The 24,704-nt window shown below is 36.9% G+C and overlaps 1 protein-coding gene across 4 annotated transcripts in view; it reads left to right on the forward strand.

Moving 5' to 3' along the window:
- Positions 1-1,984: 1,984 nt before the first annotated feature.
- Tanc2 (tetratricopeptide repeat, ankyrin repeat and coiled-coil containing 2) overlaps positions 1,985-24,704 on the forward strand; it is a 444,589-nt gene continuing 421,869 nt past the window's right edge. For 3 of the 4 annotated variants that reach the window (XM_071603168.1, XM_071603166.1, XM_027946338.2), the window contains exon 1: positions 1,985-2,125. The gene's annotated coding sequence lies outside the window, so the exon portion shown is untranslated. Of the gene's footprint in view, positions 2,126-6,894; positions 6,972-24,704 lie in introns of those variants that run through there. The other variant, XM_071603167.1, reaches the window with a different exon arrangement.

The following is a 24,704-nucleotide window of genomic DNA, read 5'->3' on the forward strand; positions in this document are numbered from 1 at the left end:
AAGGCTGGGATGTAGCTCACTGGTAAAGTGCCCTTAGCTTATCCCTTTGTAACCATTAGCTAGGTCATAGTTTACATTTTCAGCAAACCAGAAGGCCCCCTCCTAGCCCTCCTCAGTCATTTACCTCCTAAATAGTCACTACCTTGTCTCTGTCACCATAGGTTGATAAGTTTTAGTTGGATTAATCTAACTCTTTGGAGTTACCACCAAAAGATTCCATATGTCAGTCATTCACCTTATCATGCTAGCAGTAGTTAAAGCTAACTTTTCAAGCATTCAATGTGGTAGAGACTAGCTGTTCGGCATGGATTCATATTTAATTTCTTGTATTGTTCTAAAATTAATACTAATTGAAAATTTAAATTAACTTTTTAATTTTTTATTAGTTACATATGACAGTACATTGATCTTGACGTATCATACATTTGAATCAACTGGGGTAAAAAAAGAAATTCAGAATGAAGTGCTACAGATGGGGTAAATTCAGATGGGTTGTTTTCAAACCAGCCAATCTCCCTCCCTTAGAAACTCCACGGACACAGCTTTCTTGATTGATGTAATGTGTGCATCTATTTACAATCATGGCTACTCATTAGGAAGTGGATGACCATGAAAGGTCATCTCATTTTATGGAAGGGAAGATCAGTCAGGCAGACTATGCAGTAATGATTGCTTTACATTTTCTTAGGGCACATGGAAAAAAAATGTTCCAAATATCTTGCAAAGTTGACTGGGTGTTTCTTGATTTGAAGGAAAGGAAGAATAAACATAAGGAGGTCTCCCTGGGGTAGGGTTGAGTTGACAAATACAACTTAAATTTTGTTCAGTGAGGCTTTAATGTGTCTTTCCTTTCCTTGCTGGTTAGCTCTTAAAACCACATTACTTCTTATCTACCCTGGCAGTGACAAAAGCAGTGTTAACAACTTTACTTCAGGCTTGTAAGCTATGGTTGCTGAATTTTCGGCAAATAATCTAGATAACAGTTTTCGTCTTCTCTCTCCATCCCCCCAACATTGCTTCCCTCCATTTGGTCCTCATTCTGTTTCCCATCACAGACAACTGTGGCATTTTGAAGCTGAGAATCAGGGGAAAAATAACTGACACTTGTTGGTTTCGATGATTCTAGGAGTGACATGTGCCTAAAAGTGATGAAGTGGGGGAAGTCTTGAGGAACGTTCTGGCCAGGAAAGAGCAGGTCAGGCCCTGAAGTTGGCGCACGTGACAGCGCCGGCCACCTCGAGAGTGACATCATCCCTGGGGGCGGAGCTTAACCCTGCAGGGCCTTGTCAGCTATTGAGTTTCCTCTCCTCTTCCCCACCGAAAGCCATCGACCCCACCAGTCAAAGCCCCCTGAGGAAGCGAGAAATGCCTAGACATCCTGGAGCGCGAAAGGCACATCTCTCCGCCCAGAAGGGGGTTTACTCTCCCCTCCCTCTTCCAGCCGTTCCCTACCCTCAAACTGTGGAGGGGCAGGGGGCGGGGGCGCGCGCGCTCCACCACGCACGCGCCCCCACGCACGCGCTCTCCCTCCGCGCTCGCGCTCCTCCCCACCCGGCCCGGAGGGGGCGGGGCTGCGGGCGGCCTCGGAGGGTGCGACGCCCCCGGCGCGGCGGCGGCGCTAGAGAGCGGTCGGTCCGGCGCGGGTTGCTAGGCGCGCTGCTTCGGCGGGGCCCGCTGGCACAGCCGCCTCGCGCGAGCCGCTTGCCCGGCGAGGCAAGCTGAAAGCGCACGGAGCGCAGGGCCCGGGGCCGCCGGCGCTGCCCTGCCGCCGCCGCCGCCCTCCGCGCCTCCTCCGGGCGGCCCCACCCCCGTTCCCATCCCCCTCGCGCTCACCTCCCGGCTGTGCCGCGCGCTAGGCGGAGCAAGGCGCCCGCCGCCGCCGCGGAGCTGAGGGGCTAGAGCCTGCCCCCGCGCCGTGGCTGACAGGAGGACCGCCGCGGGCTGCGCTCGCCGGCCGCGAGGCCGCGCCGCGCCGTTCCCGGGCGCAGACCCACGGCGGGGCGTCGGAGGGCAGCGAGGTGCTCCGGGGAATCGCGGGCGGCGCGGACGCGCTGCGTGGTTCTCACCAGAGACTTCGGGGTCTGGGGCTTGACCCAGAGGTTCAGCGAGCCCCTCAGAGCCGCAGGTAAGGGACCGGGGAGCCGGGAGAGGAAAGGTCGCTACGGTGACTGGGGCGTTCGCCTCCGACGCCCCAGCTCCAGGGAGAGGGGCGGGGGCAAGAGGGGAGGCAGAGAAATGGGCAGCGAAGTGCCTTGAGTGTCCAAGGTGGGGAAGGATCTTGCCAATGTGGCACTGAGGGGGCCTCCAGATGGGTCCGGGGTGGGCCACTTCGCTGTCACCGAAGGTGTCTTGGAATTTGGTACCTGACAGTCTTTGGATGACGGGGACCAAGATAAGATAGATGCGAGGCAGATTGCTAAACGTGGCAGGGAATGTCGTGCGGAACGAGTTGCAAAATGTGCCCCCAGAATGCAGCATAAAAGTAGTTGTGAAATGTGTCAGGTAAGGCACAGGATGGGCTGGCCTATGGGGCGTTGAAATTCATGATCGAAGTGATATTAATAATTCCTCTGGGAAAGGAGGTGTAGTACAATAAAAGATTAATAGGGTTCATTGCTAGATATTTTACCACAGGAAATCCAGAGGAGCTATGAGAGTTTTTTGTTTGTTTGTTTGTTTTTTGTTTTTGTTTTAAAAATAGGGACAAGTGCCCACGTGAAAGCAAAAAGCAAATTGTGTTTGATTGTGAGATGAGATAGGAAAGAAAAAATAGGGCTAAAATAATGTCAGGGCGCAAGCACTGATACAATTGTATCCTGTCTTCTGTTCCAGGTGTGGGATGTTTAAAATGGTTTTCACAAAACATAAACAATGATAATTAACATTAGGAAGATTTGGTGTCTTTTACTCTCTTCTGTGCTCCTTTCCAGGAAAAGAAAAGGGGGGGGGGACCCAAGAAACAAAAAAACCCACAAAACAAACCAAACATCTTGACCATAATTGTGAGTTCAAGATGATTAGGCAAAGGGAATATTTTTCATCTGGGCCCTTGCCTTGATTTTTACACAGGTGAAAATAACTGGAACGAGGAAAACAAAACAATATGGTTGAACAAAAGGGATAAATTTTCAGGCATTTTGAGGGGTTGGAGCCAAAAGCTATTGCAATAGTTAATTACAAAGAATGGCAGTAGTGAAATATTGTTCTGTATTCTGAGTGTTGGGATGGTGAAATAAGAGAATTGAATACTGTAAATTGGCATAAAAAAGCAACAACATGGACACTGTCAGTGGAGTGCTTCTTGCAGTATTTTCCAGGTAGATCATCTTAGGAATGCAAACACACACACACACACACAAAACAAAACAAAAAAACATTAAATATTCCTTTTCTCTTCCTTCCTGTCCCCCCACCCATCGACATATACATATATATATGAACATATACATATATATGAAATTACTCAGATGCTGCAAAACATTGTGACTTCCATTTAAGAACATCTGGGTTTTGAGAGGATTGTTAGAACATAGCTGGAATTTCAGAAGTAACAAAAGGCAGCTAGATGAGCTATTTAATGTAACATGTATACATACAATGTATACTATGAAACAAAAGCAGAAATATCAGGATGTGTTCATTAGGATTAATTATTGATGAGATGTTGGTATATTATAATTCTTATGGAGAAATTGAATTTCTTGCTGAATGTTGTTCTTATTATAGTAATTTGTCAGATAATCTGAAAATTCATACTGATTGGCTTTCTTCTGCTTCCAAATTCAGCCATTGAAGATCATTTGCTTTAAAGACAAAATTGGATTTTCCCTGCTGATTAATTTTGGGTTTTAGTCTTTTCTGTAGATACGTCCCTTACCTTGAGGCTCTGTTGAGGCTAAAGAAGAGATGAGAGGGCCAGAGAAGAATAAAGAGCAGTTCTGTTGGGTCTTCCTGTTTTGTTCTGACTGTAAGCCATATGTACTGCCACCCCCTACTGTCTGTAGGAAGAGGTATTGCAGAGTCCCATTCTTTTCTTGTTATCACTGCCCCCTTGTGTAAGGGAAGAAATGGATAGTTGCACTTTTGGGAACCAGTCCTTTCAGATTGTTTTTTATAGATTGGTTATGTAGATTATTAATTACCTATTCTCTTATGAATTTCAAGGATTTAAACATATTGTTAATCAGTCCTCAGATTTAATGACTATTTTTAATTTAAGTATCTGATTTTAGTCAGTAATTCAAATTGCTGAGAATGTTTTTAGTGTTCAGGAAGGCAGGGTATTGCTACCAGTAGTAATAGTTCACACTTTTTATCACCTACTCTGTGCTTGCCCTGTTGTACATTGTTTTAATCAGTTCCATAATTTTATGAGGTACCCACTGTTATTTTTTTCTTGTAGATGAGAAATTGAAACATAGGTTAAATAACTTGTCCAAGATTATATAGCCAAGAAGTGGAAGAGCTGGGTTTTGTTTCTTTTTTTTTCCTTTAGTTGTAGATGTATTTATTTATTTTTATGTGTACTGGGGATTGAACCTAGTGCTTCATACATGCTAGGCAAGCACTCTTCCACTGAGCTATATCCACAGCACCTAGCTGGGTTTCAATTTAGGAATTCTGGCTCCAGACTCTCTGTTCTTCACCATTACTCTATATTGTCTTTTCACTCAAATTAGTACTGACAAGGAATAATTAAAATGCATGTGCACTCCATAGAATAAAAAGTAAAGATATGGATAAACCTAGTAAAATTCACATAAATGTTAAGCCTATATACAAAATATTATTATTTATAGTATGAACATTCTCTTTAGGAATTTGTTTTTAAATTTATTTGTGGGATTATGAATGGAGGAGTGTCAGTACTTTTTATGTGGTTGAGGAAATATTTGTGAGGGTGTTTGGTTTTGGAAGGAACTTTAGCATAAAAAGTTACTTTGAAGCAGTGTGACAGAAAACACATGATTTCTTTAAAAGCACCAGTAAACCTTTACAGTTAATTTTCTTCAGGAAAATTAAGGAGAAATTTTTATTTCTCTGGCCTCCTCACATTTTTATTATCTTTATTTTAAAAAGTAGTTAGCAAAAATTGATTGGATGGTTGTATATATTTAACTCTTTCACAAACGAATGTTTGCTCAGATTTTTAACACTTAAACATTGTTTTGTAGATATCGACTATATAAGAAATAATATTTGTAGAATAAAATAGACATTATTATTGCTGTGGGTATATACGTGACTGCATGACCAATGTAATTCTGCAACCTGTACACTCAGAAAAATGAGAAATTATATCCCATCTGATTCAAATGTATGATATGTCAAGATCATTGTACTGTCATGTGTAACTAATTGAAACAAATAAAAAAAGAAATAATATTTGTAAAGATGAGTAAGCTATAAAGAATACAGCCAACACTCATCCTTTACCCATTTTAAGAAATCGAACATTACCTCTCACAATTATAATAATTATTTTTTCTTTTAGCTGAACTGTTGCTGCCAGTCTATTCTATAGAAACCTTTTTATACTGTGAATCATTTGTCTCTTGTAGCCAAACACTTTTATTTTTTCTACATGTTGATATTATGAGAATTCAATATAATCTATTGATTATGGCTAAAATTTATTCAGGATATATGTTTATATACTTAAGTATACTTAATAAGTTGAATGTAGACTTAGACCATACTATGTATTTGTAATGATTGGTAGTTCATTTTAGAATACTTTACTTGTAAAACCTAATTTGATTTTCCAGGTTTATCATACAAATTTACTGCCATTGTTAAACATATTCTTCCCTCTCCTATCATTGATTCTTGACTCTTCCATGCTAGTTCTCCTTTTCCCTGTCTTCTCCATAAGTGCCTTTGTTCTTTTAAATATTTTCTAAATGAGTCTGTATGGATTATTTTAAGGAAAGACATGTAGACTCTAGAAAGGAATGTACTAATCTGGTAGTTCCAAGTGGGGCATATTAGGGCAGTTGATGCCTATTGGATATATGATAGAATAAGTGTACATAAAAGAAATGCATAAAATTCTCTCCTTGTCATATTCCTCTTGCAATAAACTTAAAATTAAATCAGTTACTGATTGGGCATACTTGTTGAATTACATTGGATTACATTTACCCAGAATCACACATGTTAGCTGGAATATTTTTGTTGACAGTATCCAGATTTTATTTCAAGGAGCTATAACAAGCTTTTATGCACGACTGTTTACTTTTCTAGTGCTAGTCTGATCAAGGTAACATATATTGGAAGCTAGTTTAATTATTTGGACACTTCTGTTTTCTCTGAATGAACTGATAATTAGCATTGTCATATTTGTTTTATGTGCCTGTAATCATCAAATACTGTTATTATTTGAAGGGAAGATATTACATAAATGTGCTGAATAAAAGAGCTTAGACTTCACTGTAATAATATGAGAATTATTACTTGATTTACTTGAATAGCATCTTTTGTGGTAACTTATCAGATGAAAATTGTTTAAGATTAAAAAAAAAAAAAAGATGAGTGAGGAGATGTATATATAGTGATGAGTAGTAAGTGTCCCTGAGGAATCTCTTTAAAAAGTCATGGAAATCAGTGTTAAAAGATTAAGAACATAGAGCTGTATTTCTTGACTCAGTGATCCTTTCTCTTTCTTTAGAAGTTATTTTACTTTAAATATTTAAGATTCAAGGTTATGTTAAATGAAGAATAAGAAATTTGTATCTTGAGTTTTAGAAGGCTAAAGCAGATTGAGGATGCAGTAAGTGAAAAATTTCTGGTAGGCACCTTTCTTATTATGAGAAGCTCAAAGTAATTATATTATTTGGAAGCAAATTTATTTCATTAGGTCATTTTATTTTATTTTATTGTATTGTATTTTTTGCAGTGCTGGGGATTTAATCCAAGGCCTCATGCATGCTAGGCAAGTGCTCTGCCACTGAACTACATTCCCAGTTCAGGTCAGTTTATTTTTAAAAAATCTTCATAAATCTGTAAAAGCTGTTTGCAGATGTTACAGGTGTCAGATAAATTGCTTTCTTAGGGGCCACATGTTACACAGGTATCTTGTAATGTTCAGCTTCTGTTTGCCCTCGAAATAGTTGAAAGTAAACATGACTAAGTTTAAGTGGCAAAATAATTAAGTTGGTGTTAGTCATAATCATGGCTTTTCTTTATTCTTTTCTCCACCTCTCAAATGGCTTTCTTTTTTAATCAAAACTTGAGACAGTCTCATGTCAGTTATCTAAAGTAAGCAGTTGTGTTACAGTCAGTAACTTTTTGATGGATTTTTAAAAAATCCATTTGCTTCATAGACACTTTTACTCTTTATGCCAAATTTATGTCCCTTTCTTTCATACATACCTCCACATTGCTGCCAGAGTGAGCTGTTTAAATGGTCAGCTGATAATGTTACTCTTCAGAATCTTTCAGTGGTTTCTCATTACTGAATAGATAAAATGGAAACTCCTTAGCAAACTATGTAAGGTCCTTCATAGTCATTTCCCTGCTTCCTCTTTAGACTCATTACGTGTCATTTTATCTTCAGAGCTGTTCCTCAGTAATTCTGAATTACCTGTGCTTCCTTCAAAATATAATGTTCTCTTACATTTTCATAATTTTTTATATGAAGTCCTCTTTTCGGGAACCATTCCTCTCTTCTCCTTTGTTCTCTGGGCATTTTTTTCTCAACAATTATGGGTTGGACCAAATAGTTAACTTTTTAGTGAAGAAGGTTTGCTTACTCCCTGAGTTGGGCTTGGACATGTTATCCTCTACCTTTGCATCTGGTAATTTTCAACACCAGGATAGTTAGTATATAGTAGTACTCATTATTTATTTATTGAGTAAAGATTATTGACAGTTATATCAGTTATGCCATTGAAACCTCATCTCTCATTGAATTGGAGAAATTCTAGGCATTAGGAGATGGATTTAGAGAAATATGCATATATGCATTTATCTTTGTATAGGTGTGTGTATATACCATCTAAAATATTATTCAGAGTAACTCCTAGACTGTAATTAACAATGACCCTAAAAATAAATCAGGTTTTGTTCTTTTTTATGTTTTCTGGGATGTTAAGAGGAAGATTAAAAGGTTCTCTGCATCACAACCAACAATAAAAAATTAAAAAAAAAAAAAAAAGGTTCTCTGCGTGAACTTTAGCCTAATTATTTTCTTTGTATATTGCAGGGTTGGCAAACCATGGGCCACATTCAGTCCATTATCTGTTTTGGTATGGCCTGCAAGTTAAGACTGGTTTTTACATTTTTCAATGAAAAACAAAATCAAAAGAATACTGGAGCTGGGGGTGTGGTTCAGTGGTGGAGGGCCTGCCTGGTATATGCGAGGCACTGGGTTTGATCCTCAGCACCACATAAAAATAAATAAATAAAATAAAGGTATTCTGTCCATCTACAACTAAAATTTTTTTTTAAAAAAATAATACTTTGTGTCATGTGAAAATTACAGGAAATTCAGGTTTCTGTGTGAAACACACACAGTTTTATTGGAACCTAGCCATGCTCATTTGTTTATATATTGACTATGGCTGTTTGGGGGTACAACAGCAGACTTGAGTAGTTGCCATAGAGACCATATGGCCTGCAAAGCCTAAATATTTACTATTTGGCTCTTTACAGAAAAAGTTTGCTGGTTCTTGGTCTATTACACAGTCTGTGCTCATTAAGTACTTATTGAATATTATGAGCTGTAGCTACACCTTGTCCTTTGAAGGCTTTTGCAGGGAATAATTGCATTTATTTATTAAGAGAAAATTGGTCACCTTGCCTTAGTATAGATTTATCTGACAGACCCCTATTGAGCCCCGTGATGATACAATACTCTTATTATGTCTACCTCTGAAGAATTCAGTTTCTGACAAAGTGTGTTATTAGATTCTATTCCTTTTTCAAAGAAGTATCCCTTGTAAGAGGTTTGGAGCACAGCATGTAAGAACATTTTTCTTTAGTCAAATTTCAGTCTATCACGTATTTTGCACAAAAAAGGTTGTTGTTATACTTTTATATACCTGGATTTTGTATATTAGCTTGTTACACAGATACTATGTGTAAAGTATGAGTTGTTGGAGTACTTATGTTGGAAAAATTGGGGGATTTTTATGGAGTATATTAACATATTCACTCACTTGATATTTATTGACCACCTATTAGGTACAAATTTTGTTGTATTTGACTTGAGGGTGAAAATTTTCTTCCATAAATAAAAGTTAAAATTGAATTCAGAATTTTATGTTCTAAGTATTTCTTCTACTTTGGGGGAAATATAGTTTTAAAAATTATGTAGTATAGTATTATTATTTTCCACTTTTCTAAAGTTTTACTAGCCAATGTTGATAAGTTTTACTGTTTTCTTTATTTGGCAAAGACGTTTTGAGAAGGAATGTAATGACTTATATGTTCATTTATAAACATCAGCAAGTATTACAGACATAAAATTCACAAGGAAAAACACATATAAACAGTAATAATGGAAAATTAGTTATTTCACATGCATCCTTAGACCAGGTAGCCATGCTTATTACTTCCTTTTCTTAAATACCATCTAGCATTGTCTTATAATGACATATTTGATCACAAAGATTGACAACAAGAAGAAATACGGCACCAGTTTTTTATTGCCATGGAATCCCCTTTTCTCCACCTATAGGTCAGTTTTTTAAGTAGATTACATTTATGAAACTTGGAGATGAGAGTGGGTATGTAGATATTGTGATTTAGTCATTTTAGGTTTGGAGAATCTGCTTCAGATCTCAGTAAATATCCTCTACCTAAATGAAGGCAGTCTCTTCTTAGCCCTTTGTTCTTAATCTTGTACTGGGAAGGGGGAGTGTCTCACAATTTCTAGCTCTGGTTGCTGAAATTTGATAAGGCAAAGCTAATCAGCTATGGATGCTTGAGAGAGATTTGTTGTATTATAGAATTCTATTTCTGTTCAAATTCCATGGAATCCTGTTAGGGTCCCTAAGATTATGAATTAGGGTGAAAGAAGGTAATTAGCTTTTGTGGACCCATGGAATCAAGACTTACTAAAGCACATAAACAAATAACCAAACAACCACATATATACCAATCCTGCTTCAGCATCAGTATCTAAGCTCTTTCTTTTTAGAGTTTTAAGAAGACAGACTTCCTTTGGAAGTTGTTATTCAGACATTCCTATATTATAGAATGCCAATACTGTGTTCAGTCGTAAGAAGCTTTGAGTTTCTATAAAGTGGAGACCAATGAATGAAAAAATATATGTATATCACACTTTCTTTATCCATTCATCTATGAAGGACACCTATAGGTTGGTTCCATAGTTTAGCTATTGTGAATTGAGCTGCTATAAACATTGACATGGCTGCATTACTGTAGTATGCTGATTTTAAGTCCTTTGGGTATAGATCAAGGAGTGGGATAGCTGGGTCAAATGGTAGATTCATTCCCAGTTTTCTGAGGTATCTACATGCTGCTTTCCATAATAGTTGCACCAATTTGCAGTCCCACCAGCAATGTATGAGTGTACTTTTTCCCCACATTCTTTCCAACATTTCTTGTTGCCTGTATTCTTGATGATTGCCATTCTGACAGGAGCAAGATGAAATCTCAGTATAGTTTTGATTTGCATTTCTCTAGAGAAATTGCTAGAGATGTTGAACACTTTTTCATATATTTGTTGATTGATTGTCTTCTTATGTGAAGTGTATGTTCAGTTCCTTAGCCCATTTATTGATTGGGTTATTTATTTTTTTGGTGTTTTGAATTCTTTATATATCTGGAAATTAATGCTTTATCGGAGGTGCATGTGGTAAAGATTTTCTTCCAGTCTAGGCTCTCTCATGTTATTGTTTCCTTTGCTGAGAAGAAGCTTTTAAATTTGAATCTATCCCATATTGGTCATGCAGTCACATATATACATGAAGTAATAATATCCGTTTCATTCTACTGTCTCTCCTATCCCCTCATCCCCTCCCCTCCCCTCCCTTCATTTCCCTCTACCTAATCTAGTGCCCCTGCTGTATTGTGAATTAACTTTGGGATATTAGAAAAAATATTCGGCTTTTGGTTTTTTGGATTGGCTTATTTCGCTTAGCATGATATTCTCCATGATCAATATGATTCTACAACATGTACACTTAGAAAAATGAGAAATTATATCCCATCTATGTATGATATATCAGAGTGCATAAATGCATTCTACTGTCATGTATAAGTAATGAAAAAATAAAAAAGTTTAAAAAAGAGAAGACCAATTGTATAATAGAAAAAACATGAATGTATGAATTTTGAATCATAAAAATGGGTTTGAATTACTGCTGTCACTTATTTATTGTGAAGGGCCAGAAACTTATCTTGCAGGGTTTTCATGATGATGAAATGACAATTAGTACTTAATAAATGATGATTTTTTTATTAGACTTTGAATTGTGTTCTAGATTTCTCTTTTTTGATGTGTGCTTCACCCAACACTGCCTCATGAATTTTTACTGGTATTGTCAGTCCAGCTTTTCTTTCTTATTTTTTTCTCCTTTCAGCATTGCAAGGCATTTATAAAACCCATGGTAGTTTGAGTACTGATTTATTTGTATCCTCAAATTTTCTCTTATGAAAGATTTGATAAGAGAAGAGCTTAGAAAGTCTTTTAATAACCATAAACTTAAAATCCAGACACTGTTTGACAAATTCCTGCTTTGTATTATTTTTCCCCAGTAATAGGGATTGAACACTTTAATGAGTATTTTTCAATGTTTTTCTCTTTTCTCAAGAACATATAATCATATATACACACATATACAGTTGTTTTTAGTTACACTGGGGATCATATTATTTACATTGCTTAGTAACTTGCATTATTCACTTAAAAGTATATCATGACTTTTAATTAATTTTGAAAAGCTGAATATATCAAAGCATACTTCACCATAATTTATTCTGTTCCTACCTAAATGATGGATGTTGATTTTTTTATTATTTTAAGCATTATTCCAGTCTTATGACCAGAGAAGCAAACATTCTAAATTAAATATTAGCAAAATAAATTCAGCAGTATATTTAAAAGATAAGATCATGATCCAGCAGGTTTATTCCAAGGAGACAGGAGCATTAAAATGGTAATATTTTATTGACCAAATTTTAAGATTAAAATTATTATTATTACTCTCTTTTAGGGATAGTTGAGGGATGTTGTATTGGTATTTGTTCAAAATGGCATTAGGAGATTGCCCACCCCTGTGAACAGCAGTCTAAAATTTGCATGGTTCTTTGATCCTCAAAGTTGATAGACAAAAGTCTTTTATTTTGGAATCTTTTGCTGGGGGGGACTTTGTGGACCCTTGTACATTGTCTTGTCCTCACTACTGGCCTTTAGTTGCCAAAACCTGGTACTATGGACAGTATAGATTTTACCATATTTCCAGAGACTGTGATAGATGATACAGGCGACGTTCAATTTAGGACTTGTACCTTTTAAGATATTGTGTTTGATTGCTTTGGACTTAATGAGCACCTTGTTGGCCTCCTTAGAGATTCTTCCTTGTTGCCTTGGAAATGTTGGCCTGAACCTTTTTTTTTTTTAACATTTTTTTTTTATTTGTATATGGACACAATATCTTTGTTTTATTCATTTCATTTCATTCATTCATTCATTCATTCATTCATTCATTCATTTATGTGGTGCTGAGGATTCAATCCAGTGCCTCATGCATGTGAGGCAAGTGCTCAACAACTGAGCTACATCCCCAGCCTTGAATCTCTTGAGGTCTTTCTTGTTGTGCTTCTTGGCAAAATTATGTGTTCTTTATAATATGAGTATCTGAAACCATTTCTATTCCCTTTCCAGGATGAGTCATATTCGAACCCAGTGCCTCATACATGCAAGGCAAGTGATCTGCCACTGAACTACAACCCCAGCCGCCCGCCCCCCCCCCCTTTTTTTTTATCATTTAGAATGTGGCTGAGTTCAGGAAATCTTTTTCTAACTTCACAGAACTTTTTTTCCTTTGTTTTTTTCTGTAGTATTAATACTGTTCTTTGATTTGACTGTATCTGTTCTGCCTACTGAAACTCTAGGAGTAAAGCAATATTGGAAAAATGAGTCTCATGTTTATCAAAAGACAAAAAAGCATTTGATAAAATTTCAGAATAATTTACTAATGGGTTTATATAGCATAATTTCTGAATTCTTACTGGAATGAGGATGTCTTTTATCTTGATCAGTGAATGATATCTTGACTGGATTTAGTGCTCCTTTTTTTCCCTATAGCATATACAAGTTGTGCCATTTCAGGCATCTTGTGCAGTGGGTAAGTTTGATGCTAGTTTGATTCTCCTTTCTTTATCTGTTTCTTTTATCTTCTACACATGTAGTTTTACCATCCTTCTGTGCCTCCAGATTATTAGTGTAATCTTGTTATATACTTTCTCTCTCTCATGTTGTGAGAAACTAAATTATTAGTTCATCTCTCATTTCCTGGCTGTAGAGGTCTGTGTTTCTTTCTTTGGGATATCAGTTTTTTTTACTCATTTTATAAAGTTTACTAGTTTTACCAAAACGTGTCCTGTTAGACATGGACTGTTGGACATTAACTCAGAATGCTGAGTTAATATTCTCAGGTACACATTGTAGTTTTCCACAAGTGTAGTTTAAAATGTTTTTTCATATTAGGAAAAAATGATTGTTTTACTTTTTGTTTTATTTCTTGCTTGAATTTTCTTCTCCAGGGACTCCTATTATCTACGTGTTCAGTCTGTTCTGTTTTCAGTATATGTAACTTTTCTCTTTTTATATTTTTGAGTTGTAAGATTTTTTCTTGTTCATGAGTTTTATAATTCTTACTTCCATTGTTTCATGTCTTGTGTTATTTTCATAAGACCTTTTAGCTCCTTTTGAAATAATTGCTATAATTTTGATCTGGCATGCATTTATCATCTGTAGGAGTGTGATTCTGTTCCTTATTCTCTTTTTTCCAATAATAACAACTTTTGTGAGATTGACCTTGGTATTATTCTGTGACATTTTTATTTGAAGTTACTGTTATTTTTTAAAATCTTTTATTTATTTAAAATATTTTTTTTAGTTGTAGATGGACACAATATCTTTCTTTATTTATTTTTATGTGGTGCTGAGATTCGAACCCAGTGCCTCACACACATGCAAGGCAAGTGATCTACCACTGAGCTACAACCCCAGCCCCACCCCCCCTTTTTTTTATCTTTTAGAATGTGGCTGAGTTCAGGAAATCTTTTTCTAACTTCACAGAACTTTTTTTCCTTTGGTTTTTCTGTAGTATTAAAAAATATCATGGCTTGCTTTCTGAGATTCCCTAACCTTATTCACTAGTGGGGTCAGAACCTTCTCTTTTCTTCATCTCTTCTTTCTGACCCTGATTTTCACCCCTCCGTGACCTTGGATTCCTTTCCCTGTGCCTTCTGGGGCTCACTGTCAGTCACCTGCAAAACCCCCTTTATTTTTTAATCTCTTCTCTAAACAATACCTTTATAGCTTGCTCTAACTGAAAACCTAACTCTTCCAAAGGGTACTTCTTTTCTTATAGAGTTTTTTTAGTGGTGGCTTCTCCTACTGAGAACAAAGATGGTCTTTTTGCTTCTCATTGCTATGTCTAGACTACTTCTGGGCTCATTCTCACTTTTGTAATTATTGGTGACTTCAGTATCCATATAGATTATCCTTCTGATACTCTGGCTTCTTGACTTCTTCTCTTCCAGCAATCCTGTCTTCTCTCTTAGCCATTTATTTCTACAGATATCATAGGCAGATGTTTTTAAACCCTTGGTACATCTGCATTATCTGAGGGGCTTTGAAAAACCATAGGTGCCTAGAACCCATTTCTATAGATTCTGATTTGATTCCTCTGAGATGTAGCCCAGGATGTTATTTTAAACAAATTTTCAAGGTGACTCAAATGGACAGCAAGGATTGAGAGCCACTGCCTCAGAACATTTTATTATGAATAATCACAACTTTCTATAATATTAATGTCTGACATTTTACTCTCCAACTACCACTTTGTATTTTTCAGGTTTACTTCTAGTACCCAACAACCTTAATTCTTTGACCTCATTGGGACTTTTCATTTACCACATCTTCTGTTCCACAATATCTTCATATCCTTTCTTCCTTTTTTACCGCTGACTTCCCATATTCTGCCATTGCAATTGCTTTTTTGAATCTATTCTCAATCCCTCTGACCTCTCTCTCTTGGTTGCTCCTGTCTGGCAAAATAGCACTGGTTACTCTCAGCTCAGTTTTGTACCACATACTTGTGGGAGAACATGATTGGAACAAAGCAACTATGTGAACTTTAAATTCTTGCCTGTTTACCCAACAAGTTTAAATTCATTGTTTAGTGTATTGCCTGGATATCCCGCTATATTACTCTGATTCTTTCACCCTCCCATTTGCTTAGATGATTTTATCTTTTCCTTGCACTCAGAATTTTAAAGTGTTTCCTTTTCCATCCTCCCTCTCAGCTGGTGACCTTGTTTTCACTTTCACCAAGAAAAGAAACAATCTTCATATCACCTGCATCTTTACCAGTGTTACTATGAATTAATTAACTGTCTTTTCCTCTATTAAAATCAATTCCCTTCAGTTTTCCCTTAGAGTCCATCCGTTCTCACTTTCTCAAGGATGTTATTCCTGTAATTCTTTTTTCTATTTTCTAGATCACTGTCAACAGAATAAAAACATACTGCAATTATTTTATTTAAAAGAATCCCTCTCTTGAACTTCTTCCAGCTATTATCCTATATCCTTTTCTTATTTATACTAGATACTACAAGACTAAGTTATCTTTGTTTACTTTGTCCAGTTCTCTCCCTCCCTCTTTTCCTCCCTCTTTTACACCTTTATTGATGTGTAATTTACATATACAAAATTCACCCATTGTAAATGTACAGTTTATTGATTTTTGGCAAATGTATACATTGTGTAGCCATCACCACAATCCAATTTTTGAATGATTCTATTACCCTAGAAAATTGCTTTTAGTCAACCTCCATTTCCAGCCCCAGCCCTAGGCAAGCACTGATTTACTTTTGTTTTTAAAGGTCTTTGGACATTTATGTAAATGTAATCATATAGTTTGTAGTTTTGTTTTGTTTTGTAATTTTCAGTCTTTTGCTTCTGGCTTCTTAGCATGTATTTTTAGCTTAATCTATGTTATGTATTAGTATTTATGTATTAATTATGTATTAATTTTTAATTATGTATTATCCTTTTTATTGCTAAATATTATTCCATTGTTTGTATCACATTTTGTTTATCCATTCACAGAATAGACATTTGAATTTTTTCTGGTATTTGGCTTATATGATTAATGCTACTATGAATATTCATGCACAAGCTTTGATGTGGAAAATGTTTTAATTTCTGTTGAGTAGATTCCTGGGAGCAGAATTCTTGGGCTCATGATCCATTTTGAGTTTAATTTTTGATATGAGATAATGATCTAAATTTGCTTTCAGTACATATAGATATCTCGTTGCCCCAACACCATTTGTTGAAAAGACTGTCCTTTTTTCCATTGAATTGCCTTGGCATCTTCATTGAAAATCAAAACCTGGGGTACATGGAGGGATTATTCTCTTGTGAATGTTTTACCACATGGAACTTCCTGTTAATCTCTTCTCTTTAGTTCTCTTCTTTCTCCAGATAGGCCCTCATGATAGTGGAAATGCTGGTTCTCTCTTTCCTCTTCCCACTGAGATGGCTACTATAACTGAGATTGTGAAAAATCAAGTTAAGTCCTTTTTGGCCATGGTAACAAAACTGCTGGTTTTCAAGGCCTGCTCCACTGAGGGTGAACTGCATTTTTGAGGGATGGAGAGTAGGAAAGTAGTCCTAGGCAAATACGCCATAGACTTGTTCTTCTCCAGAGTTAAGTTGTTTTTATGAATAAACATTTGTTTTGTTGCTTATGGTTCATTTTGAGTGTTGAAAAATCAGATTTCCATTCTGTTTTGAACTATTCTAGTCAGACTTCCTCTTCTATCACTCCACTGAAACTGCTTGTTATGGTCATTAGTGGCTTTCAAATGGCTCCATCCAATGGTCATTTCTTAGTCTTTGTCTTACTTGACCTATTAGCACTGTTTGATACTCTCTCCCCATGAAGTCCTGGCTTTCAGGGGGAAAGGATGCTTTATCTTGGTTGTTCCATGTCATTGTATGCTCCATGTTAGTGAATTTCTTTCACTGATTCCTCTTCATCTTCACAACTATAAAAGTTTGGGGGGTGTTCCAGGGATTTTTTTCTCTTCTGAGGACATTGCTTTCCCTGCTGCCCTCTCAAGTTATGCATTTTCTTCCCTTCTCCATTTCCTATATTTCTTAGATCACTGGACCTGGAGAAAGTACATGCTCTCTTTAAACCCCATTTATAGCTTTCAGATCACTCTGTTGTTTCTTCTCTAAAATTCTCTGGCTTTGAATCTCATGTCATCAGATTGTGTTATTTATAGATGCTTATTATTGCTATTGACTGTATACTTCTTGGTTCATTCCATGCAATGATTTTTTTTGTACTTACTATTTGGAGTTAGATCAGACTTCACAAGTTAAAGGTACAGTTCTCCATAAGATTTTCCACTCCAAATACCAGTTGTAAGCATAGAAGTTCCCAGAGCCACTGTTGTAGTCAGATTTTTCACTGCTGTGAGTAAAAGATCTGACAAGAACAATTTTAGAGGAGGGAAAGTTTATTTTGCGGCTCATGGTTTCAGAAGTCTCAGTTCATTGACAGCCAGCTCCATTCCTCAGGGCTCAATGTGAGGCAGAGCATCATGGCGGAAGAGTGTGGTGGAGGAAAGTGGCTCATATGAAGGATGATAGAAAGCAGAGAGAGACTAAACTCAGCTCACCAAAAATATATATCCCAAAAGCAGGGGCCCAGGGACCCTTTCCTCTAGCCACAACCTAGCAGTTTACATACAGTTACCACTCAGTTAACTCCTGTCAGGGGATTAATTCACCAGTTGTGTTAAGGCTCTCAAAATTCAATCATTTCCTTTCTGAATGGTCTTGCATTGTCTCACATGTGAGTGTTTGCCGGATACCTAATATCTAAATCATAACAACCATCTTCATTTTTTACCAACTTGCTATAAATTTGGGTGTTCTTCCTACCCTTCAGATGTAGTAATTCCTGAGAACAACTCATAGAAGTCAGGAAAGCACTGTAGTTAAGAATATGGTTTTATTGTTGTATCTAGGATGCAAATCAGAATTAGCCAAAAGAAGAGACACACATGGCTGGGAGGCTTCCAAATGGGAAGATTTTGTTGTCTTTTCCCCAGCGACTTAGGAAGTATTACCATCCTGGCATACTGATGTGTAACATAACAGTATATGCAGAGTATTGCCAACCAGGGAAGCTCATCCTAGTCTCAGTGCCCAAAGTTTTTATTGGAGTTTCATTAGGCATGATTGATTGAATTATCAACTACAAATTAAACTCGGTCTCTAACCCACCTCCTTACTCTAGTCAGTTGATGTAACTTGGTTCTAAGTCCCAACCCTCTAATCACATGGTTGGTTTTTCTGGCATTGCCATCCCCCATTCTGAGTCATTTCATTGCCACAAACTATCTAGGAGCCCACCATGAGTTCCATCCATGAATACAAAAGATATTCTTGTTATTTAGGAAATTACTAGGATTTATAGACTACCTCCCAGGAGTTTGGGGCTGGGGGAGGTTAGCCACATTTTTTTATTACCCAGGATTCTTTCTCCTCTTTTTGTTAGTTCTCTTGTCTTTCACCACTTCTATGTCTAATCTTAATTCTTGGTAATTTCAATAATGTAGATTTTTTTTTCAACATTTCAATTTTTCAGCCTTTTGAATTTGTCATCTTCAATGATCTTGACTGCCAACTTACCTCAATCAATCCTTCTCGTGGTCATACCCTTGATCTTGACTAGTAACTGCAGAATCTCTATAATTTTAGTTTTACATATTCCACTCATTGACAATTTTTCTGACTTTCTCCTTTTAGTACTCTGGCTCTCATAATCCTTTAACCCCCACAAGGACCTCTAGTTCATTGATTGATTTGACTACCATTTCACACTCTCTTACCTTCTCAAATAGCCTTACTCCCTTCCCTACTCAATATAAATCAATCATAATTATCCCTGCACATAACATTGACAGGGTGTCCCCTGCTCCCTGCTGGAGAGTGAACCAGAGCCTTGCACATGTGAGGCAAGCACTGTACCACTGAGCTAAACCCCTAGTCTTAACATTTCCTCTTTCTTGATTCATTGTCCTTACTGAGCCAAAACCACATTTCCGGATCAGTTCAACTTTCCACTTTCTCTACGCCAGCACCCATGGAGCTGAATGTAGTTAGTAAAGCATACAACTTCATTGAGTGGTTTCATTTTAAATTCATGACTACAAACCTCAAGTGGGACCCTAATCCTGCCAGGTGCATGTATCCTTAGTCTAAGAGGTGGGAGAGAGGGTGGATGATTATTTCACACTTTTCCCTCTCATATTTCTAATACTTCTTTCCATTCTTTTTCTTAGCTAATGACTTTTTCTACTCTCCTGAAAAAATTGAAGAGAACTTCCATAGAATCCTATAATCACATCTGTCCCTCTCCTAGCCTTTGCATCCACATATTCTGACAGTTACCAAGAACTATGTATACTTCTTTCTATAAGCAACCCTTCTATTTGTGCATTAGATCTACTCTTGTCTACTCAAGAACATTGCTTTTTCATTCTTTTCTTTCCCATTTCTAAGTTATACTCATTTCTGACTAAGTTATCCTCATCAGCATTCAAACACGTCATTTTTCTCAAGTTAAAAAGTTTTCTTACCTGGGTATGTGGTGTATACCTGTAATCCCAGCATCTTGGGAGACTGAGGCAGGAGGATTGTGAGTTCAAAACCAGCCTCAGAAATTTAGCGAGGCCCTTGTCTTAGACCCTATCTCAAAAAAAATATAAAAGGGGTGTGGATGTGGCTCAGTGGTTAAGTACCCCTGGGTTCAATCCATGGTACAATAAATAAATAAATAAATAAACAAACAAACAAATAAATAAATAAACTCACTTCTGCCTCTACCATCCAGTTTCTGTGTTCTGTGTTTGTAGTAAACCCTTAAAAAATTGTTTATAATCTTCTGTCCTGTTTCCACCCTCCCGCATCTTTTCTTTGCAATGTTGCGGATTGAACCCAAGGCCTCATACATGATAGGCCAAGTATTCTACCACTAAGCTACATTTACAGCCTTTTTTATTATCTCTTGAGACAGGGTCTCATTGACCCAACTGGCCTTGAATTTGGAATCCTACTATCTTAATTTCCCCATTAGCAGGGATATATGTGTGTGCCACTATGCCTGGCAGCCCCCCATTTAAAAAGAAATCTTGTTGTTTTGAAATGAAAACATACAAGAAAGTTGTGAAAATGGTACCAGAAAATCTCTTTCATGCACATTCACCAGTTGTTAAAATTTTATGACATGTACATTACGATTCTGCTTATGTGCATTTTTCTTTGAATCATTTCAGAGTGAGTACTAGTCAACATATATCTGCACCTAAATACTCACTATTTCTTTCTTAAGAATGAGGACATTCTCAATCAATTAAAAACATCAGGAAATTTAACATTTATACAATGGTATTGTCTAGTCTGTACTTCATGTTCAAAGCTTGTCTCTTTCCTCAATGTGTTAAACAGCATTTTCAGCATTTGTAATGGATTCATTACAATATTATGCATAAGTATTTTTTGGGGGATTTAGTATTCTTTAGGAGCAATTCTTAGCCTCTCTTGTGGCTTTTGGCATTGACACTTTGAAGGGTATAGTCATTTTATAGTCTCTTTTGTCTTTTTCCTCAGGTCATGCATTTTAGGGATCCGAATACTACATAAGTGATGTATGTCCTTCTCAGTGCATCCTATTAGGAAGCATCTGATTCCAATTTAACCCATGGCTGGTAATGTTAACTTTGATTATTTGGTTAGGATGTTTTTTTTTTTTTTTTTTTCAGGTTCTCCACTGTAAAATTGCTATTTTCTTTTTGAAGTATATAAGTAATTCATGGGATAGATTTTGAAATTATATAAATCTGTTGTTCATCAAAATTTCATTCACCAGTTTTCACATGTTAATAATTCTTATCAATTATTAGTAGGATGATTGCAAACTGATGGTTCTCTAACTCAGCTATTTTGTCTGTATTTATTTATTTTTTAATTTTTTATTGTTGGCTGTTCAAAACATTACATAGTTCTTGATATATCATATTTCACAATTTGATTCAAGTGGGTTATGAGCTCCCATTTTTACCCCATATTGTCTGTATTTATTAATTGATCTTCTACTATAAAAGCCAGCCAAGCTTCCCTGACTCCTTTCCTTATTTAACAGTGTGAACTCAATAAGTTGATTTTGTTCAGTGGGTTATGATCAATTTCTAAAGTTTATTTGAAGTTCTGATTGTCCCCAATTTGGCCAATGGGACAACTGCATGGTTTGATATATCATGAGCATTATTTTAAGCACTTCCTAACTTTCTGGAACAACATATGATGCTCCAGGCCTATCTGGAATAGTATAATTGGATATATCTCTCTTGGATTCCTTTTTTTCCCTTTTAATTGAGGTATGATTTACATGGATTCAAATATAGACATATTAATATTTAGTTACTAATGAGTTTTGATAGTTGTATACACCGTCTGTGATTTACTACCTCAAACAAGATGTAAAACCTATCATCTAAGAAAGTTTCCTCATGCTTTTTTTTTTAATCCAACCCCCCCCCGCCCCACCACCCAAAAGGCAACCCTTTATTTTCTACTATCATAGATTAGTTTTGCTTGTTCTTCGATTTCACGTACATGAATCATACATTAAGTATTTAATCGTACATGAATCATACACTGGATATAGATAGCTCAGTGGTAAAACACTTGCCTAGTATGTGTGAGTACCTGGGTTTGGTACCTTCTACTCCTCATTCCCCAAAAATATTTATTAGTTTTGGTTTCTGTATCAGTTTTAATCCAGTCATGAAAGAGAAACTATATAATGATTTAAACAGGGATCACTAAATATGAAGAATTATCAACTATAAAAGGAATTGGAGTAATGAGGGACTGGCAATTAAGAGGGAAAGAGGATATAGGAATAGCAAATAGAAGAAGCACTGTTCTTATACTGAGATAGAATGCTCAAGGAAGAGTGCACCTCCAGCCCCTGGATGACATCCAGGCATTGTTGGAAACGTCTGGCCATGGCTCACTGAAGGGCAGAGAAATAGCTTTTTGGTACCATCCCAGAAAAAGTTTTTTGAAAACTTGCAAGAAGCCACCTTGACAAGGAAAACCATTGGAATAGATGTCTTACCAAAGGTGCCCCATTATAAAACCACTAGAAGGGTGGTGCAGGCAGTGGGGAGTAGGTCCTTACTGCTGGGTACTTCTGGCTATCATGCAGTATAGGAACAGAACACTGGAGGAGCTGCACATTGCTGTAGTAAGCAGCTTGATGCTTCCTGTGCTGCAGGAACCAAGTGCTGGAGAAGCCATATGCGCTTGCACCCAGAAAAAAAACCCTTTCTTTAGTGCCTCCTAAAGATTTCTCTAGTACCTCCTACTCTTGAGGCCTAGTATTGTGACAGATGGCAAAGAAAAATTATTTAAAGGGCTCAGAGCAGGCAAAAAGAATGGAGTTGAGAGTCAATAAGGTGATCTTTAGCTCAGATCACGGTTCTTCTTTTGAACCTAAATTTTAATTGTATGGTAGCAATTTTGTATAAAAGAATGGTAGAGGCTGAGGTAAACCCTTCTGTCCAGTAACTAGATGGAGTATGAGACCAAATCAGTCTGATTTGGTTTTAGGCTTTGTTCTAGTTTTGGTGTATTTTAGCCCACCATTGACTTCAGATATTCTGAGGATGGTCAGAACTGTTTCATCAGAAGGGCTTGGTGTCTCCTCTGGCTCTAGCCAATATCCTAGATTTCTAAAATAAGGACAGTTTTCTCTGCTAACACTGGCTGCCAAGTGTTTTTAGTTTATCTTCCCTATATCCATTCTTCTAGAAATTAGCATATATGTGTATATTTTTATTTCCTTTTAATTCATACAGAAAAGGTAGCATACCATAATATTCTTTTTCATTTTTCCTTTTCACTTAACAACATATCATGCAAATCATTTTATATTACTTCATAGAGATCTGTTTTTATTATTTTATAATTACATAGTACTCCATAGTATCCATGTGCCATGATTAATTCAGTTAGTTGGTCTTCTAAGGCACATTCCTGTGGTTTCCAGTGTGTTGCAATAAAAAATACTGTAATGAATAATCTTTTGTGTATACAGTTTCATGTTGTTGGAGTCCCTTCTCTCTTGAATCTCTTCCAGTTAGAATTTTTCCTTCATTATTCCAGTAAAACTACTTTTATAAAGAACTTTAGTGACTTCCATGTTGATAAATTCAGTAGTAAGTTCTAAGTCCTTTTCTCATGTGAACTCAGGCTACATTCATTCCCCTAATATTCTCTCAGTCTTATATCTTTTTTTTTTAAATTTTTTTATTGTTGGTTGTTCAAAACATTACATAGTTCTTGATATATCATATTTCACACTTTGATTCAACTGGGTTATGAACTCCCATTTTTACCCCGTATACAAATTGCGGAATCACATCAGTTACACATCCATTGATTTACATATTGCCATACTAGTGTCTGTTGTATTCTGCTGCCTTTCCTATCCTCTACTATCCCCCCTCCCCTCCCTTCCCCTCCCCTCCCCTCTTCTCTCTCTACCCCCTCTACTGTCATTCATTTCTCCCCCTTGTATTATTTTCCCCTTTCCCCTCACTTCCTCTTGTATGAAATTTTGTATAACCCTGAGGGTCTCCTTCCATTTCCATGCAATTTCCCTTCTCTCTCCCTTTCCCTTCCACCTCCCATCCCTGTTTAATGTTAATCTTCTTCTCATGCTCTTCGTCCCTACTCTGTTCTTAGTTACTCTCCTTATATCAAAGAAGACATTTGGCATTTGTTTTTTAGGGATTGGCTAGCTTCACTTAGCATAATCTGCTCTAATGCCATCCATTTCCCTGCAAATTCTATGATTTTGTCATTTTTTAATGCAGAGTAATACACCATTGTGTATAAATGCCACATTATTTTTTATCCATTCGTCTATTGAAGGGCATCTAGGTTGGTTCCACAGTCTTGCTATTGTGAATTGTGCTGCTATGAACATCGATGTAGCAGTGTCCCTGTAGCATGCTCTTTTTAGGTCTTTAGGGAATAGACCGAGACGGGGAATAGCTGGGTCAAATGGTGGTTCCATTCCCAGCTTTCCAAGAAATCTCCATACTGCTTTCCAAATTGGCTGCACCAATTTGCAGTCCCACCAGCAATGTACAAGTGTACCCTTTTCCCCACATCCTCGCCAGCACTTGTTGTTGTTTGACTTCATAATGGCTGCCAATCTAACTGGAGTGAGATGGTATCTTAGGGTGGTTTTGATTTGCATTTCTCTGACTGCTAGAGATGGTGAGCATTTTTTCATGTACTTGTTGATTGATTGTATGTCCTCCTCTGAGAAGTGTCTGTTCAGGTCCTTGGCCCATGTGTTGATTGGGTTATTTGTTATCTTATTGTTTAATTTTTTGAGTTC

Source organism: Marmota flaviventris, chromosome 17 (genome assembly GCF_047511675.1).
Source record: "Marmota flaviventris isolate mMarFla1 chromosome 17, mMarFla1.hap1, whole genome shotgun sequence".
Taxonomy (NCBI): domain Eukaryota; kingdom Metazoa; phylum Chordata; class Mammalia; order Rodentia; family Sciuridae; genus Marmota; species Marmota flaviventris.